Source organism: Schistocerca serialis, chromosome 2 (assembly GCF_023864345.2).
Source record: "Schistocerca serialis cubense isolate TAMUIC-IGC-003099 chromosome 2, iqSchSeri2.2, whole genome shotgun sequence".
In the NCBI taxonomy this organism is placed as follows: domain Eukaryota; kingdom Metazoa; phylum Arthropoda; class Insecta; order Orthoptera; family Acrididae; genus Schistocerca; species Schistocerca serialis.
In genome coordinates, this window is record NC_064639.1 from 502,034,395 (window position 1) to 502,054,023 (window position 19,629).

General features: G+C 40.9%; 1 protein-coding gene across 1 annotated transcript in view; it reads right to left on the minus strand.

Annotated features, from left to right (window-relative positions):
* Nucleotides 1-19,629, minus strand: part of LOC126456146 (uncharacterized) — a 172,209-nt gene that overhangs the window by 49,100 nt on the left and 103,480 nt on the right. The gene's annotated exons all lie outside the window — the stretch shown is intronic.

The following is a 19,629-nucleotide window of genomic DNA, read 5'->3' on the forward strand; positions in this document are numbered from 1 at the left end:
TTGAGCTAGAATGTCATTTGAACCTTTTTTTGTGCGAAACCAGCGCATTTGATCGCAGCCAGATCATGGTTGGCAGACATATAGACTGTATCTGAGGTCGTGCAGGTATTGGTATTGTCATGTTCTACTGTGTTAAGCATGTATCCTGCGTATCTCGAGACGGCGAAAGCTGTTTCCACCACAGACCATTGCTGTGGGGAGATACGTGTTGCTCACAAACGTTGTTATCGACCATCATAGACCGTAACAGTGGGGTCAGCATATCACGTATCACCTCATTGCTGGACAGTATCAACCTGTGAACAACCATACCATCCAAAACAGCCTACCTCCCACAGGTGCCTCTGCTTATTGTCCATCAGACGGCACAGACAACATGGGCATTAAACACTGTATTGGCAGCATGGCATGACGAGTCTCAGTGCACTCCAATGAATACTTCGAAAAACACATAAAATACTGCGTCCCGCTTGAAGAAGGCGCCGTTTAACCTTGCAAGGAATTTCTGCATGATTTGGAGACGCTGGTGCGTTTCTCATCGCCTGTTAACGACGAAAATTACGGCAGTCTACAGTCCAATACAGTCTCTCACATGCGGCCTGTCCACCAGCAGGTCAATGCACCAGCCAGTCGCTCCCAATCTGAGACATAATGGTTTAAGGAACATTACACGACCAGAAAGTGCTTATACCCATCCAAGTAACCTGCCATATGTACTACTGAGCACATCTCGAACACCTCTAAGCAAAGTGCGAGATCTGTAGACTTAACTCTCCCGGTGTCGTTTAATTGTGCGCGGAGTTTGAGTGGTCGTGGATTGGGACTGTTCCCCAACATTTAAGTGTATCGTGCAGTCCATACCACGAGTCGCCGCTGCCGTCATATGGACGAAAAGGGTGCTCCATGTTGCTAGATTGGTGTCTCTATTGCAACTTTTCGTAAGTGTTATATCTTGAAGTTCTGCAAATGAAGGAATGCATGTTGCAAGACTCGTGTGTTAACTGTAGACCAAACACCTCAAAGAATGCTCATTTAAGAAATACTTTATCTTTCAGGATGTTTCGGTTTAATTAATGATGTCCAGTAGTTCGGATATGCAGCCATTATTGTTTTCATTTTCCTTTATATCTATTTCAACAACTTCCGTAGTTGTCTTTGTCAGCCGTTGAGTGCGCATTTAGTAGTTCGCTGCTTGAACTCCAAGCAATCTGTGAACATCACAATGTCGTTGGAATGCGTGACTTAGGGCGCTCAACATCGAGGTCATACTTGTTTACAAGATCTTTTGTTGATGAGTCGTGTACATTTAGAACTCTAGTCAAGATAAGTGTTTGATTGTGTAATAACAATTAATGAAGGCAATATTATATCATAAATAAGTAAGTTAGTACCTGTTGCAAAGTACGTATTGCAGGTTTCACTTTTATTTGTGTATTTTTCAGAGAAATAAAACATTTCATACGCGCGAATTTTGGCCTAAGTTTTGTTTACATTACCGTATACAGTAAGTTATGCAATTATTTCATTAAAGTACAGCTTGTGTTGTTGGTATATTCTTACACACTATCCACTTGACCCTATCGTAAGTAGCCAAAGTGAAAAAGTTTGTAAATAAGTGAAAAGCTCATGTAGTGTAGGCTCAGTTCGTTCATTATTTACCTTTGTTTCGTCACGTAAACAATACAGATTTAATTGCTTCTTTTTTTACAGATTTAATCGTTTCTTTTTCTTTGGAACTTTTGAATTAGTATCCAAATTGTAGGCTTATCCTTTCTAAGAAATTTGATGTGTTAATTGACTAGTCTAGAAAGCTATTCTCGTGTAATATAGACTGAAGATTACATTTGTTTACCATAAGTGAGAAGTACCAGGTGGTTATAATTAAACTTTCCCTATGTAACGGAAACTAATTAGCGTACGAGTACCAAACTTGGTAGCATTAATTTCCAGAGTATGGGGTGCATGATTTCCATGCGTCACAGCGCCACCGACTAGTTCCAATTATAGATCCCAGGTTCCATGATCCGTCATCGTGATCCATAGTCTCATACACCTGAGCAGTCGCAGTGCACTTGTTGACGTGTCTACATGAGCTTGAACTAAAGGAGCAGGGCATTATTGGTGAAGCTCTATTATCAAACCAACAGTAATGTTGCAGCTGCACTACGAGAAAATCGCCGGCTGAAGGGATTACTGAAAGGCTTTCTTTCTCCACCTGCTGTGCGGAGCATGATGAAGTAGTTCCAATCAACTGGAGAACTGGGCGTCGCTCCGGGAAGAGGCCGACGACTGGGTGCACCACAGGTGGTTGATGAAATCGCTGTTGCTATGGCAGACAACGCGCGGTTTCCGATAATCAAGCAGTGCGTGTGCTGTGTTACAAAAGTTGAACACCTGTGGTCCACTGTTCGAAAGGTGCTTCCAACCATTCCCAATTGGTATACGTACAATATTCATGTCGTACAGCAGCTTGCACGACAGGTGGCACAACGACGTGTTGACTTTGCTCTCCACTTTCTCGCAAGGATTGAAGTTGATGAACCAGTGGATGGACCATCCTACAGACAGAAGAAGCTCATTTTTCTCTGATGGGTGAGGTGAACACACAGAATTGCCAAGTGTGGAGATCTTCACCTAGAGTCACTGTGCATGAAGTTCCTCTGTATAGTGATGTGTCACCGTGTAATGTGGTTTCACATCTACGTTCATCATTGGTCCATTCTTTTTTGAACTGCTTCGCCAGCATGTTATACCAGCCCTACAGGAGAGAGACGCATTGAACTCAATTAACAGTTTTCATGCAAGATGGGGCCCCACTGCACACCGCTAGTGAAGTTCACCAGCTCCTCCGAAACACATTTGGAAACGATCGAATTATCAGCCAATCGTTTCCAAATGCTTGGCCGGCACCATCATCTGATCTCACTCCCTGTGATTTCTGGCTGTGGGGTTATCTGGAGGACAGGATTTACCAGGGGAACATTCACACATGCGCCGATCTGAAGCGCAGGATATCAAGAGAGCCAGCATAGCTACGGACATGCTTCCTTCTGCTATGAAGAATGCAATCCTGCGCTTTCAGACTCTTCTGGATACTAAAGGGCGTCATATTGAGCTCCTTTTGTAGCAGCAACGGTACCGGTATGTGATGGTGTGATGTACCGTAGCAGCACATTAAAAGTGTGTCACTTGAATTGATTTTACATTATTTCTGTTCCCCACGTCCTTGACATTAAAGCTACCAAGTGTGGTCCTCATATGGTAATTAGTTTCTGTGTTATAACATGTAAAATAGGGAAAGTTTAATTATAACACCCTGCTATATGACTTGCCATAGGATTGTTAGTTCCAGGGTGTGGTTTGAGGGTTGTTTCAGTTTCTTTAAAGTAGTTGACGGGGTAGTGGCATGGGAAGTGGAGAAATGAACAAGTCTCATTGGTTTTGCTGTAAAGGTATCATGTGGGACAAAAAGGGAACTGTATCTACTATCTATAAACAGCTCTGATGTTGGCATTGTAATTGCATTACAAAGAAAACGCAAAATATTGACACAAATAATCCAGGAATAAAAGCAGCTTTATTATAAGAAAAAGATACTAAATATCAGGCAACAAAATTAAAACTGTATGGAATATAGTGAAGACAGAGGTAGGTGGGGCCAGTAAGGAAGAGGAACAAAATAGCTATAAAAATAAAAGAGACATTTGTAAAAAGTGCATGTTGTGTTGCAAACACACAAGTACTTTCTTTCTGTTACCGACAGCTTGGGATTATCAGGTTCAGGAAATAGTGCAGTGGAATATCTGAGACCAGTCTCTACAAATAAGTTTAATAAAATGGAAATGACACTCACTTCTCCCAAAGAAGCAGTATCCATCATAAAATCCTTAAAAGCAAAGTATTCTAGTGGTAGTGATAAAATATCAATGAAGTTAATCAAAGTGTGTTCTCATGAGTTGAGTTCTATCTTAAGTTATCTATGTAATCGATCTCTTATCAGCAGAACATTTGGCTTTTTCAAAAATATTTGGAAAGACTGTCTTCAAGCATCTTCTTATGCATTTGACTCCAAATAAGAGAGTGTCAAGGTCACAGATTGGGTTTCTTAACAGTTCTGATATAAAAAAGCAATTTTCACATACAGTGAGAATGTACTTAATTCATTAGGTAACAAATTAGAAGCTACTGGCATTTTCTGTCAAAAGCCTTTGACTGTGTGAATCACAGCTTTTTCATAAGTAGATTAGAATATTGTGTCACTGGCACTGCTGCAAAATCGTTCAAGTCTTAGCTAACAAACAAGAAACAAAGGGTGTCGTCGTGAAATACCTGTGGGGTAAGCAATCAGCCTTCATCTGATTGGTAATTAATTACATGTTGTGTTCCTCAAGGTTCCATGATTTAAAGCTAATCCAATGTCATTAAACTTTGAAAAGACCCACTATATGCAGTTCAGAATCTGGAAGGGATTTCCTTCCGGCATGTGTACAACATATGAAGACGTGCAGACAGAAGAGGTGACAGTATTAAATTTCTGGGATTACAGCTCAATATTAAATTCAGTTGGAATGGGCATACCACAGAATTGCCGAAGCGCCTCAACAAGTTTCTATTTGCAATGTGAATAATGTCAGATGAAGTAGATATAAATATAAAAAACTTGAAGATTATGCTTACTTTCATTCTATTTTGTCATATGGAAAAAAACTTGCAGATTTTGCTTACTTTCATTCTACTTTTTCATGTGGAATCGTATTTTGGGGTAACTCATTATACTGAGTAAAAGTTTTTAAGTTATATTAGGATTCATTTGTGATATGAATTCAAGAACATCATGTAGAAACCTGTTCAAGGAACAGAGTGTTCTCACCGCCGCTTCTCAGTATATTTATTCCTTAATGAAATTTATTGCAAATAATATGTCCCTATTTCCAACCAATAGATCATTACATAGTATCAATATTAGGAATAAGAGCAATCTACATTAAGACCTAAAATCATTTACCTTAGTCCAAAAAGGAGTCCAACATACAGGAGGACACTCTTTCAATAAACTGCCAGCAACCACTAAAAACTCGGTTTCAGATAAAGCACAGTTTAGATAGAGTTTGAAAGACTTTTTGGTAGGCAGCTCCTTCTGTAGATGAATATCTTAACAAGGACTGTTAGACCAACTTAGTTTTGACAGCACTTGGTCACAATAGTTAAGATTAGGTATTTTGTGTGTAATAAATTTATTAGAAGTGGATAACTATGTTTCATTCTGACAGTATATTGATTTTGTAAATATGAGGATTGGAACTTAAATAGTGGCATCTATTTATTCACAACCGATACAAAAGAGTTACATGTTTGCACCTGTTACTGCCCTTCAAAGTAATCAGTAGCGTTGTGTAGAGCCCGTTGCCAGCGATGTGGAAGGCGTAGTATACCGTTAGCAGAGCCTGTTCTGTTGATGGTGAGAATGGAGCTGTCTACTGCCTGTCGAATCTCTGGAACAGTTCTGAAGCCAAGTCCCATCGACCGAACAGAGCAGCCACAGCTTGCGCTGTATGCAAAATGATGGGTTGGTTGCGCAGAAAGTGCCGCCTCTTCTTCCACAAAGCTGGTTCCAGGTGATGCTCCAAAAACGTACAGTAATACTGTGCATTGTCGGTCTGCCGTGGAGGACCGTAATGCGTTAGGACAACACCATCACAGTCGTACACGAGAATCGCCATAACTTTCACCACACTGGGGCTCTGACGCACTTTCGACTTTCGCGGCGACCCAGAATGACGGTACTCGTTGGATTGTCGTTTCAGTTTTGGCACGTACGATGAAGACCATGTCTCATCCAGCGTTACGATACGGCGTAAGAAAGCCTCTCCTTCGCGCTTATAGCGCTCCTAGTGCGTCTGAGCAGCGTCGTAACGTATCCGGTTTCGTGGGCGAGCTCACGAATCGTATGGCGTCGATCACTGTCCACTAATGCGGTAACAGTATGCACTTCGTCTTCTGAGACACCAGGACGACTTGGCCGATGCATGTCTCCCACTGTTTGCCGATCTTCGTTGAAGGCTTTTACCCAACGTGCCACTGTTATGACGGCAATGCCAATTCGTAGCACGCCTCCTGAAGGCCTTGATGACACTGTCGTGCTGTATGACTTCTGGCACATTCAATCTTGATCTAGCTCCGTTGTTCCTATTTCGAAAACATAGTGACGCTGTTACGTTGGACCGCTCGCTCACAAGTGACTGTGTCCCTCGATTGTGCGCGCCGGTGACGTGGGACGGGCGAGTCCATTTGCTCGGAGGTAAGGTAGGTAGGTATGTCAACAACGTGTGCTGCCAGCGACAATAGTAGATTCCATTGCATAGCGTCTCCACAGCAATGTTGCCACTATTTAAGTTCCAACCTACGTATTAGCAGTTCTAGTTTAATGTACTCGTATATTTTGAGTCAAATGGCCAAGGAAGGGAATATTATATTCAAATGTTCTGTGTTTTTTATGTTATACTTCCTGATATTTTCCACACCAAAGAGAATTATCTCAGTTTTGGGTCAATGGAACGACAACTAAATCTAATCTAATCTCAGCGCAATGTCGTTGGAGTCTAAACAGCGAGCAAAGTAACTTGTACTCGACACCTGACGAAGACGACTAGAAAAGTCGTGAAATATCATGCAAAGAACAATGACAACATTAATTTGACTGCAAACCCAGGCGCTTGGAAATTATTATAAAACATGTTTAGAGGTGGCAAATAAGAAGGGTTCCAGAAATTGACCTGGGAAGAGCTCTTAGCTCTGGAAAATGTGGTGAAATGCGTAGTTACCAATCTTCGTTCCAGAACATGTTGGACTCAGCAGGAGAACCATTTTCACAACAATTCCAAGATGCAATCTACACGAGCTGAGCACCTGGGTAACCAATCCCAGCAGAAAACTAGATAGCCAAGCTGATTAATGCTGGTGGCTTCATGGCTTACACACAGGTAACATGGAGCAAACGGCTAACGGAACGGATAGTCTAGGTGATAATCAATCAACTCACAAATGGTGGAGCAAGCAGTGCTACAGATTTTGGGATGCCTGCAGCTTTATGAAAGAATAAGCAACGTATTATCTAAGTGGCAACAACCAACATCAGTTGCCTCATTTAGACAGGGAAACTGAAACACGCATTAAATTTTCTCACGAAATACATCATAGTAATGAATTCACTCCAAGGAACTAAATTTACAGATGAAGATGCGATGCACTCACAGGGTCTACAAAGGACAACCAGGTCAGAGACCTCACCTACGTACAGGCTTCTTCGTCAACAACAGAATGGTAAACTCCGTATCTACTTCTTATCTACAAGTGGCAAAACATCTACCAAATTATTCAAAATTCTCAACAAAGCAGAATATGCGATCGCAAACTTTTTTGCTTCCACAAAAGACATAAATAGGAAGGATATTGAAGAAGTAGAACACTTTTGGAGACAACTAGAGAAAATAATGGATAAGATTCTAATACGTCATGCAGCTGTTCTAGTGGAAGACTTTAACGCCCAGACTGGAAAGCAGAGGAGTTTCAAAGGACAAAATCGGAGAGTACAATGCTCACAAGAGAACAAAAGAAATGGAAAGTGACTGATGGACAGGTGTAGAAACTGCGACTTGGTCCTCAAATCTGCTGAGCTGTAAGATCTTCCCAGAAAACCGAAACACAGAGATATCACAACAGAATGCTGTTGTTGTGGTCTTCAGTCCTGAGACTGGTTTGCTGCAGCTCTCCATGATACTCTTATGTTAGGGGACTTTAAACTAGATCATGTCGCCGTTAGCAGGGAAAGCAGCAAGGAAGTACTTAAAATGAAGCTATTGAGAAGTAGCAACATTGATTCAGAACGGTACTGACAAAGAAAATTCTAACCGCTCACAAAGCGCAGAAATAACAACCGCAGTAAACCAGTAGTTTCGAGATTCAATCCAGCCCGTCTGCAAGATAACAACTTCGCCAAGCCCCTAACTAGCAAGAATAAAGAGCACTAGCCTCAATTAGAGAAGGCCATGGTATATCTGGCAGCCGCTACTATCCCAGAGCCCAAGAAGAACAAAAATCAGTGGTGGACAACAGCAAGTGACATGACTCAAATGAAACAATAATAAGAGCATGGCTGATTACGCGATCGTCCTAACAACCAGGAAAATGACAGCCAAGATTATTAGAAACACCAAGAGACAGTACAATAAGAACACCATCGACTAAGTGGACAGGAGCTTACAAAGGAGCAACGCGAGAGACCTTTATCAAGCTATCAAACCGCAGTAACTCCCTATTCAGCGTAGACACGTCGCCTCCACCGCCTAAAGAGGAGATCCAGATGATTACTTCCGAACTCAAATCCAACTAAACGGAAGGGAAAGAGGATATCTCTTGAAAGAAGACCTTTTCTTGATTAAGCTGTTGTTTTATTTTGAAATAAACGTTTCATTTCGTAATTTAGCAATCAGCTAATTTCGCTCCCTTGAGCATTATCAAGCAACATCACAGTAAAAACTGTTATGTATGTAGAACGATACAGCCTACTCCACACATCCATATAATGGCGTCACTGATATTAGGGAACGATTTAGCAATCAGCTAATTTCGCTCCCTTGAGCACTATCAAGCAACATCACAGTAAAAACTGTTATGTATGTAGAACGATACAGCCTACTCCACACATCCATATAATGGCGTCACTGATATTAGGGAACGATTCAATGCAGACTATTCATAACATCGTTGCCGAGACCTGGGAGACAGTAAGACTTCCAAATGACTGAACTTGTGTCATAATCCATGTACTACACAAGAAGATAGAGACGTCAGACGTTGTCCTCCTGCCAGTGACTTATATAATCTTCTCTATGGGATTACTCACAGGACTGGACAGTACCAAGAGGGATTCAGGATGTCAAGATCATCTACAAAGCAGACACAGAGCCTGAAAACCATCCTTACAGACAACTTAAAGAGCCTCACCTTATGTAGAAATCTTCAAAAAGGCCTACGACTAGGTTGACAGACACTCCCTCTTCCAGAGGCCTAGAGCAAGGCCTTATGAAAGCAATATTCACCAACACGATATCCAAAGTAAAATTCAGACAACAGTCAAGGAGCTTCAAGATCAGAACGTTTTAGACAAGGAGATGGTCTGTTCCCAATTTTCTTTAAATGCCTGCTTTATTAAGTTATTAGTGAATAGACGAAGATGCAGATGACTCTAGACTGAGAATAGGTTACAAAAAGAACAAGTAAGTAGTCGATTACCTAAGTTTCGTAGATGACTTCATACCTTTAGCATCCGGTGTAGCAGAAGGTACTAGCTTTGTATGTATACATAGCCTAAGAACTCCAGGTACAAATTACTAAAGCGGTAGAGAAAACATTAGGATCGGGCAAAAATAAAAAGAGGACCCGGGGGGGGGGGGGGGGGGGGGGGACAAGGAGTGTGAAGCAGCACTGGAACAAAGAGCACAAAAATGGAGGTAGTGGAGATGTTCAAAAATACAAGAAGGACATCTAGAGCACTTCAGAAATGCAGACAACAAAGGAAAGAAGTATCAAAAGTAATCTGAAAAATCAAAAGAACATTTGAAAATTCTAGCTTATAGAAACACAAGAAAATTTCATCAAAAATTATACCAGAAATTTTTATCAAACTTTTATCAACACTTACTTAAAGGTATCAATTATTTCTTTCAAAGATGAAAGTGGCAAAATAGGATTAAATAAGAAGGAAAACTGTGAAAAAAACAGGAAAACTTATTGAGAGGCTTTTAAAGCAAAATTAACAAACATAATTCGTGAAAATCTATCAAACGTGATATCTATAAAGTGAACTTTATGGGAGAAATATCAAAGATTTAAATACAAACTTGTGTTAGACAATGGGATTGCTTAACAACTTTACTGAGGAAATGTGTAGCCGAGAAAATTGTAAGAATCTGGAGCTAAAAAATCACAAAATAATTCAGAGAAAGAAACGAAATGTAATTAAGGTAAATTGTCTGACTTCCCCAGACGGTTTTGCGTCTGACAGAAGTAGTTACTCAAATAAATCTTCTGGAATAAATAGCGAATAGAGCTGATTTCAGAATTTCCATAACCACCGGAAGCCTGTCTGAGTTACTTGCTGGGGGTCTGAGTTTCCATCCTACCAAATACGAGTACATTTCTTTATTAGTTATACTAAGAAGGAAAGTGCATTTCGCCTCGGGGATGCTTGTCCATCTCCAGTGGCTGGGTTAGAAGTGATGTGCGTTACAGATAGATTCATAATTAAGTACAGATAGATTTTTTAACTACTATCTGCCCTCTTCCACGTTGCAAAAGTGGCATGCAGTTTATGACTGTAGTACTCAACATGCTCGAAGTCTTACTGCTTCTGGCGACTAAGAAAAGGCAGTTTAGCCAAAGGGCAAGAATGCGGATAGCTCTGTAGTGAATTTTCCAAATAATACCGCCTTGTATACAAGAAACAGAAGCCGGCATTCCCTTGAACAAACTCAACAAACTCCTACTGCAGGGCACCCAGGCTGACTTGCTTGCTCCTCGTCAAACACTTCATAAACAAACGCAAGCTCGGCGATTCGTCGTCCATGCTGTGCGCATCCGCCGGGTATTGTAGCGCCATTGAAAATAGGCCCCACTTATAATTTGGTATTTTGTTTTTATTCTAGTCTGAATGATGCACTGAGGCACGCTGAAGCAATGCAAGTCGTAAGTGTTTTTCCTAATCAATGTGCTAAATGTTTCACTCGTGTACTTCTTGTTTCATATCTTACTCGACAGTTGCTTTCCTGTCGAGACAGTCATGCCGCTGTTGTCTTGTTGTTGGTGACTGCGAAAATGCGTGAAGCTGTTCCGTGTTCTTTGGTTAAAATTATGTGCGGAAAGTTGTTAAAAACCGGTAAGAAACATAATTATTGTGCTTCATATTTTCGAAAGATCTTTAAGAAGAAAAATACCGGTCGCTAGGCGTACGGCAGACTTCAGAAGTAACATAAAGAGTTTTCCGGTGTTTCTCAGTCGAGTGAGTAAGAAAAATATCACCCAGTAAAGTGTCCACTCAAAGCAAGACAGCAGACGCCAATCGCATTTGGAATGTGCCGCTCGGTCGGAGGTGCATACGTTTCAGGAATGAAGCGCTTGCAGTAAGGAAGGTAACAATTATAAAAATCTGCCAACTTTTTAGAGAAGTTGTTTTTGTGCAAGTTAATGAGAGATAGTGATTTTAAGTGCGAAAATAAAAAACGAAATAACGTAATAACAGAGAAAATCAGACTAAGAGCAGCCGACCAGTTGCAAAGGATAAAGTAATCTTTACCTAAGTTTCAATAGATATAAATCTATCTTCTTCAGAAGACGGCAGTATTATAACAACATGAAGTGATATGTCCTTATCGTTTAGGCAAACATCTGCATAGTTACATTAATCATATAAAATATAGCCCTGAAAACAGGGTTTGTCAGACAAATGTCATGTTGTTATAATACTGCCGTCTTCTGAAGAAGATAGATTTATATCTATTGAAACCTAGGTAAAGATTACTTTATCCTTTGCAACTGGTCGGCTGCTCTTAGTCTGATTTACGTGGAACCGTTGCTGTAGCGCAGCTATGTTTAAAGTACTAATAACAGAGATGTTACTTCTTTGTGGATGAGGCGTTATCTTAATCAAATTCAAGATTTCAGAAGCGAGAAATATGTTGTTTATTATCTTAATAACACTTCGGTTTAGCAGAACCTGAGACGCAAAAAGTATGAACTGCAAAATATAATGACTGACAAAGGACAAGCCTTCCCCGTAGGCCAGTCACATGTTAGGAGGAATCCGACGGGAAAAATTGGGAGATTATTGTATGTAGGAACAGTGATTTTGTGGACGGTCCTCATTTGATTTTCGAATTTAAAAGACCTGTAAATTGCAATAAAGACACGAACGCTGAAGAAGTCTTTCGAAAATGGTTCAAAGATATACCACGTAACTAAACCCTTCAGTGTTGTGAACAATGCGCCGTAGGCCTACAGTACCATCAGATTTGAATCAGGATCACGAATATATTGAAAAACGTGAGACATTACAAAATGACTGCTAGAAGTGGGAGTCAATGCCCATTCTATTATAGTTAACCTTTAATTACATAAGCAAATTGTTCACACTGTACATTGGTTCTTTTTTGATGAAATGGCAAACGATGCGGTCCCATTGTCGTTAGATTATCACCGAACCATTGCATCTTGAACTCCATAGAGCCTTTTTGAGCCAGATAAAAGTATATATTGCTAAAAACAGATTTTCTGGCTATCAGCGGACTAGAATGCAATCCACCGACTGCCTGACGTGATTGCAGAAAGCTGGCGGGATGTAGAACCGGTATTACACTAAAGAAAAAGAAAAAAATGTATCGTTTGGATGGTTTCGAGTGTTTCAGTGTTTTGGTTGTACGGCGGAATCCCTACTATCTCGGAACTTTCTGTTCCTCACGCAGATAAAATATCCGATGTTTGAGACAGTTTTCGTCCCTGACTTGCGCTCTTTTCCTGATCCACGTGTGACGTATATTAACGGAGTTTTGCCGTATACTAATTATACTTTCGACGGACTGTTCTAAATGGTATTTGGCAATTGTATAGTTTGCTCGCAGTTCGTCGTTTTTACGAGTTACACTTACATGGAAGCTGGCGTTTTATTGTTCGGGTGTTAGCTTAGACATGCAGCAGCTGCAAACTAACCTCGCCTGGCGCGGATCTCATCGATCCGCTAGGACGGCAACACAGCAACACGTTAAATGCGCCACTATAGGATGATCTGCAATTCGCGACGCTGCAGCGTAAACATTCTCTTGAAGGGCCTTCCAAAAAAGACCGATGGCGAAATCACCTCCAATCGGTAACTTGCTTCGACACAGCCTCACAGGAGCGATTTACAAAACTATTTCAATACGCATTTAAACTTCACTGTATCATAAAGTTGTGCTACGCAAAATGAACTGCTGTGTGTAGTAGCATTGGCAGTTGTTCTTCGTATGTCTGCTAATGCTTCCAATAAATTAAGCCAAAAAAAGGGGGTGTAAATTCGATTATATTTGTTCTGGAACGCTTTTCTTGGGAACTGTCGGCTATCTAAAAGATATACATTTTTCATGAACACCAAGTCTGTATTTCGTAAGTACATCATAAGATACTCAATTCATTTTTCAGTTATTACTGTTGTAGTTTAACTACAGATGTTAACACAGTGGCTTTGTAGCCTCCGCGTGTCTTTATGAATAGCCATCTTTCGGATGTTGTAGCGCTTCGTATTTGTGTGCTTGCCTAGAAAAGAAATGGAGATGAACTCCCCCCTAATGTTAGACACCGTTTTATACTTCGTCCATTACCCAGACATGTTTCAGTGCCATCTGCAGTGGGATTTTTGTTTATTTTATTTCTTCCGTGATTTCTCTACAGACTCCCAAGATAGATGGACACGGCCGATTTTCTTCACTAACATTGACACAGTTCGAGCAATAGCCGCCTCTTTTGCAAATGTAAATACTTTTGAGACAAGAACGCATGTAACTTACACTAGAGGTTAACATGCAACAGTAATTTTTCAGAAAGAAAATAGCAAAAATCTCACTGCATATGGCACTGAAGCATGTCTGAGTAATTGTAGAACTATAAAACGGTGTCTTGCATTAGAGGTTAACATGCAACAGTAATTTTTCAGAAAGAAAATAGCAAAAATCTCACTGCATATGGCACTGAAGCATGTCTGAGTAATTGTAGAACTATAAAACGGTGTCTTGCATTAGGAGGTATTCTTCGCCAGTTTTTTTTTATTGTGAAAAGCAGCTCTGATGGTTTGAACAAATTTTGTTAAGTGTATGAGGGAGAGTAATATGAAATGAAGCGGAACTTAAATATGCTGCAGAATAAATATTCCCTAAACGTTTAATTTAAAATGTCCAGTTAATTCTGTTTGGAACTGAAAAACTTTCAAATTGCGTAAATTTGTTTCATAAATAAAACATCTGCTGGATCCCAGTATATTGTGAATGTTACTATAAACTTACTATTAATTTCTACTTCTACAGCACAAACTTCGAGACAGTGCTTACTGCAATAGCTAAAAAAATGTTCTGTGGTTTGCTCACACTTGTGCAGTCTGGGGACGTACCCGTAGAGTGTAAATAAATATCTATGAAGTGAGCATTCGGATGCACAGAACGAGAATTCTGTCCACATCATCATCTGCTGCAGTTCAAACCAAGTGATTTCGGATCGGCGCATTTTAGGTCATATCAAGTTAGCTTCAAAGATGTGAAAAGCAGTTGATCTACGTTTTTTCGGTAGCGGGGTAACAAGTGACAGCCAACAACGTTATCTATTGCACTTATTCGTATAGTTGAATCTGTGTAATGTCGTTAAAATGACACAGTGGAAGAAGCGGGAGTGCCGCGATAAAGCAACGGATTTGGAACTTTGAAACAGTTGCAGTGTACTCGGTAAGCTATTTGCACCACCTGATTTTCCATTACTATTTTTCTTTCTTCTTTTGCTTTTCATAGAGAAGTAACCCATATTACCTTGTCTCAATGTTTTTCAACATATAAAGTACTTCATATCAGTATGATCTTCAGAATTATACTTTGTTGTACATACCTATGAAGAGTGTCCGGCCCTCCATTCACAAACTTCTCTTTACATCCGTAGCAACAACAGTAGCTGTTACTAAAACTCAAACGTGCATAAACGCACATAAAACAAGGCGAATACTTCTAACATTCAAGTTTTGCCATTACTGCAAATTGAAGCCCCAAAGTCACTTGACTTGCCCGGTTTGATGTTGAGAACATGCACAGTGGACCACGTTCACTCCATAGATGTACAAACTTTTTGGGCCAATGTTACTATACGGAAACAGAGAACGACAATAGGGCTCCTAGTGGCCTGGCAGTTATTTTCGAATATGGGGAAATTTGCCGTGAAAATCCGTAATGTTTCTTTGCGAAATACGAGTATTAGATGATATTATTTTTCATTTATACTTTATGGCTGGCCCTCGTAGTTTAACGGTGAAGTGTGTGGCTGGAAACGTTCTTGTCACCTTGTAAAGTAATATATTCAAGAAATCTCAATCAAAAACTAAGATTAACTTCTCGCAATTGTCATTCACAATCGTAGAAAATTTTGTGACGTCGTGATCGCCTTCTGGCTGAAGAATTATTTATTTCTTAAACACAATATTGCAATTTCGATTGTGTGACCCTTATCAAATGGAAATAATTGTGCTTTAGAAGAGATGAAAACCTGAAAATCATCTGACATGACTTGACAAGAAGCTGGTTTCATCGCATTGTGTACCTGACTTCTTGTGAGTACAGCACTCTTTGAATTGCGCTGTAAATATCTTTCTCGCATTCTGCTTAATTTTTGCTCCCGTCAGTAATATTGGATTGAGTAAATGGTTCAATGTTTGTTTCCGTTTCATATAAAACAGCTCGTACAAATCCATCACCAGGTCGCGCGATATGTCCGTAGAGCAGCACATCAGAAAAGCTTCTATTCTCTTCTTGGGTTCAAATGGTTCAGAGCACTATGGGACTTAACATCTGAGGTCACCAGTCCCCTAGAGCTTAAAACTACTTAAACCTAAGGACATCACACACATCCATGCCCGAGGCACGATTCGAACCCGCGACCGTAGCAGTCGCGCGGTCCCGAACTGAAGCGCCTAGAACCGCTTGGCCATCACGGGCGGCTATTCTCTTCTTATCTGAACTCTTTTATTGTCCGCTATGTACCTCCAAGCGGAGCTAAACTCTTCACAAATAATACGAAAAAAGACTTCGTTCACTTGAATTTGTATTCGTGTTAACATTTCTGTTTTTCCAGGAAAGCTTTTCTTGCTATTGCCAGTACAAGCATATTATTTGCTTGTGGCGTGTCAGTTATTCTGCTGCCCAGATAGCAATACTCGTCTCATTTCCGAATGTAGTTACCCAAGCATCAACAGATTTAACTCGAAGCCGTTCCATTAACCTTGTTTCAGTTTTCATTTATAACCTCTCTTCAATACCTTGTCCATTCCGTTCAATCGATTTTCTAACTGCTTTGCCATTTCTGTTAAAATTACAATTCGTCGATCTACCTCAAAGGTTTTATTCTACCCCAGAACTTTAACTGCCTATCCAAAATTCCCTCTACTAAATGGCTCTGAGAACTATGCCTTCAAAGGTCATGAGTCCCCTAGAACTTAGAAATACTTAGACCTAACTAACCTAAGGACATCACACACATCCATGCCTAAGGCAGGATTCGAACCTGCGACCATAGCGGTCACGCGGTTCCAGGCTGTAGCGCCTAGAACCGCTCGGCCACCCCGGCCGGCTCCGCCACACACCATAAGGTGGCGTGCAGGGTATAGATGTATATGTAGAAGAGTAGCAGGAGCAGTAGAAGGAGATGGCGTCACGACTGAGCCAGATGTGATTTTGATATTAACAAATTGCAATAATAAACATTACTCCTGATTTTTTGCTAGAAGTGACGTTCTCTTTTTTCAGTTTATACTATGTTAAACAGATTATGTTTCAACGTGGAAAATGTACACTATGCTAGCTTGATGCAAGCTTTGAGCAGCTATTGAAACCGCGTGGTTCGTAATTTCTCCAGGGGTGCAGTCTGCATTTGAGTCGACCCTTCGTTATTGCAGAGAAAGTGCTAGGCATTATTGGATACATGAGACTCGGCAGCACAGTCCATGTGTTTGTTTTTGTTGCAAAATAGTTGTCGACACTGTCATCAGCTGACTAAAGTTGGCAAAAATTTTAGTAGGAAGTAAAATACCAGAACTAACTTATATCAATAACTGAGTGGTTATAATTAAACTGACGGTGTTCTGAGTGCTGCCTTGAGGACTGTGTACATTGCAGATACTGGAACATTCACTAATCAGTGCACTCGCGGAGTAGGCTGAAAAAAAGCAATAGTTCCACTTCCTGTCACCGGATGAAAATAGGGCGGTGTAAGCAATCAGAATGTGAAATGTTTCCTGTTTTGACATTAGTACGCTGTTTGTCGCTTAGTAATGCTTTTGATTTCTTTTGTGAAGTGACTGTTTGTGTAAAGGGGTAACAAGGCCGACGTTTTCTGTACGAAGTGCAGTGGCTGTACCGTACACCGCTGGTAAAGTTGTTTTATCAGAACGGCAGCAATGCCCAGCACTGCCTTGCGAGAATATCGCTGACAGAAGCAGCTGTGAGGAGGCTGCTTGTCAATAAATAGACTAAAGAATGTGATCAAGATACTTGAAGAAACAGGTGAATAGTCGGTACAGAAGGGAGAGGGAGGCGATCCATTCCCATTGCAGTTGGCGATGAAGTTGCTATAGCTATAGCCGACCGTACAGCATATACCTCTAGCCGACCGTACAGCATATACCTCAAGTTCTGCAGCCAGTACTCGTGTTGGGGAATTCTCTCTCCCCTGGCCAACAGTTCGAGAGATTTTGGGTGCATTTGACACTGGTATCCCTACGAGATTTAGAATGTGCAACAAATGAAGCTCCAAAATAGGCCACAACGCTGTGACTTTGCCCTTCGTTTTTTGGCAAACGTGAAAATAGCTAGCATGTGGCTGTGGAATATTATAACTGTCGTACATGGGATTCTGCTCCGCTACGTGTGGTGCAGGAACATCCATCGCACTCAGCTTATGTGACTGTGTGGTGTGGTATCACAAGCTCCTTATCTCTCGGTCCGTTTTTCTTCCACTAGATGACATCACACGGGCCTGTTAATTGTACAGTGGCATCTGCACTTCATAAGAACCTCCTTGTACAACACGTGATTTCAGCTTTACAAGGACGCAACTGTGTCCACACCACTGTTTTCAAGCGAGGAGGGGAATACTCCGAATGTCGCCCTCCAGGTGAAAGATTTGCTTCAAGAAATCTTCGGGAATGATAGCATCATCTCTGGACAGTCCAGATCCCCCGACCTGAATCCAAGTGAATCCTGGTTGTGGGGATATCTGATCTGAAGGATAGCATATGACTACATATCGCTCTGATTGCACTGGATGTGCTGCAAGCAACTTTCAATCATGTTGTGTTAACGGATTCCGCAGGTGCCTGAGTCGGGAGACCATACTGAACAAATGTTGTGTCTTATTCTAATAAACGTGCCAGACCGTCCATAATCAATGTTTTAATAGGTCCTCCCCTTTCCTGCACCCACATCGCATTCTGGCTGCTTACAGCGCCATATTTTCACCTGTTGGCAGGAAGTGGAACTATTATTTTTTTCAGCATACTCCGCGAGCGCACCAATTAGTGAACATACCTACAATGTTTCAGCGTCCTGCAATGTATACAGCCTATTCTGCAGCACTCAGAACCCCGCCACTTTCATCATAACCACCCAGCACTACAAGAAAATTGTGATTTTGGTTACCATGTAGGACGATACTATTCATGTTATGTGCAGTATGGAATCGATATTCAATTAAGACCCCCAACTGGATAGGCAAGAGCGTTAACGCCCCACTTCTGGGGCTCGGGGAGGCGAATCAGTTCAGGTTCGAATCCGCCTCGTGAATTAACGACGGCGGGTAGTGAGCCGGCCAGCCTGGTTGTGGTTTTTATTCGGTTTCTCTCATCACACTAGGTGAATACCGAGCTGATAGCCAGGTCCTGCCTCAGATACACGCAGCACAAACATTCAGAAAACGTTCTCAAACTTGCACATAAGATTTACTCTAGACTCATTCAGATTCCGTTCTGGGAGGGGGGGGGGGGGGGTGTTAACTACAAACCAGAATTTAAAGATATTCAGACAAGAAATTGCAATGTGAGTGACAGGAGAGATACACACACACTGAGCAAAATGGGTGAACAAAGTATGAACTCGGTCGATATAAAATGTATATGTGAAAATGAAAACCATCACTGAACCCAGAGAAAGTAAGAAATGCGTTACCAGTTCCTCAGAAGAAGTTTATGCTGAGAAAACATCAGCGAAAGACAGAAGATACATGCAACTTTTGATATACAGAACTGTTGAGAAAGCAAGTCTCGATGTGTACGAAATTAAATATGGAACCAAAATGTTCGATGGTAAAAGAGTCTAAAAAATCGTTAAGAAACAAACATACCAATATTATTTCTTTTCTCGTGCCGGAAGGTGGCGAGGGGAGTGAGAAGGCAAGAACGGAATACATTTATAAAATCTTTGGTAGTGTTGACTGGCACTGAAGGTTGAGATGGTGTAATTTTTAACACCAGTGCCAGTAGGAGAAATACGACACTCTAAAGCTTAATGGATAAAAAAAATTTTCAGGATGTATTTGCTCTATTCCCATGTGTAAATGTATTTGAATACGGCAGTATTTTCTGGTATAATGATTTTCTGTATCAGTCGATAACTTCCACGAAAAGTATCGTTTTGTAACACTTCGTGACTACAGTACATCGCCAGGTCAGTTGATAGCCAAAATTGGCCGAAACCATTGACGTGAAGATCTTCTTTACGGGCTAGATTGAATAAATATTCGTTGTTATCGTATGTGTATCGGAAATGGAATCAGTTGCGTGATAGGTTCAAATGAATCATTGTT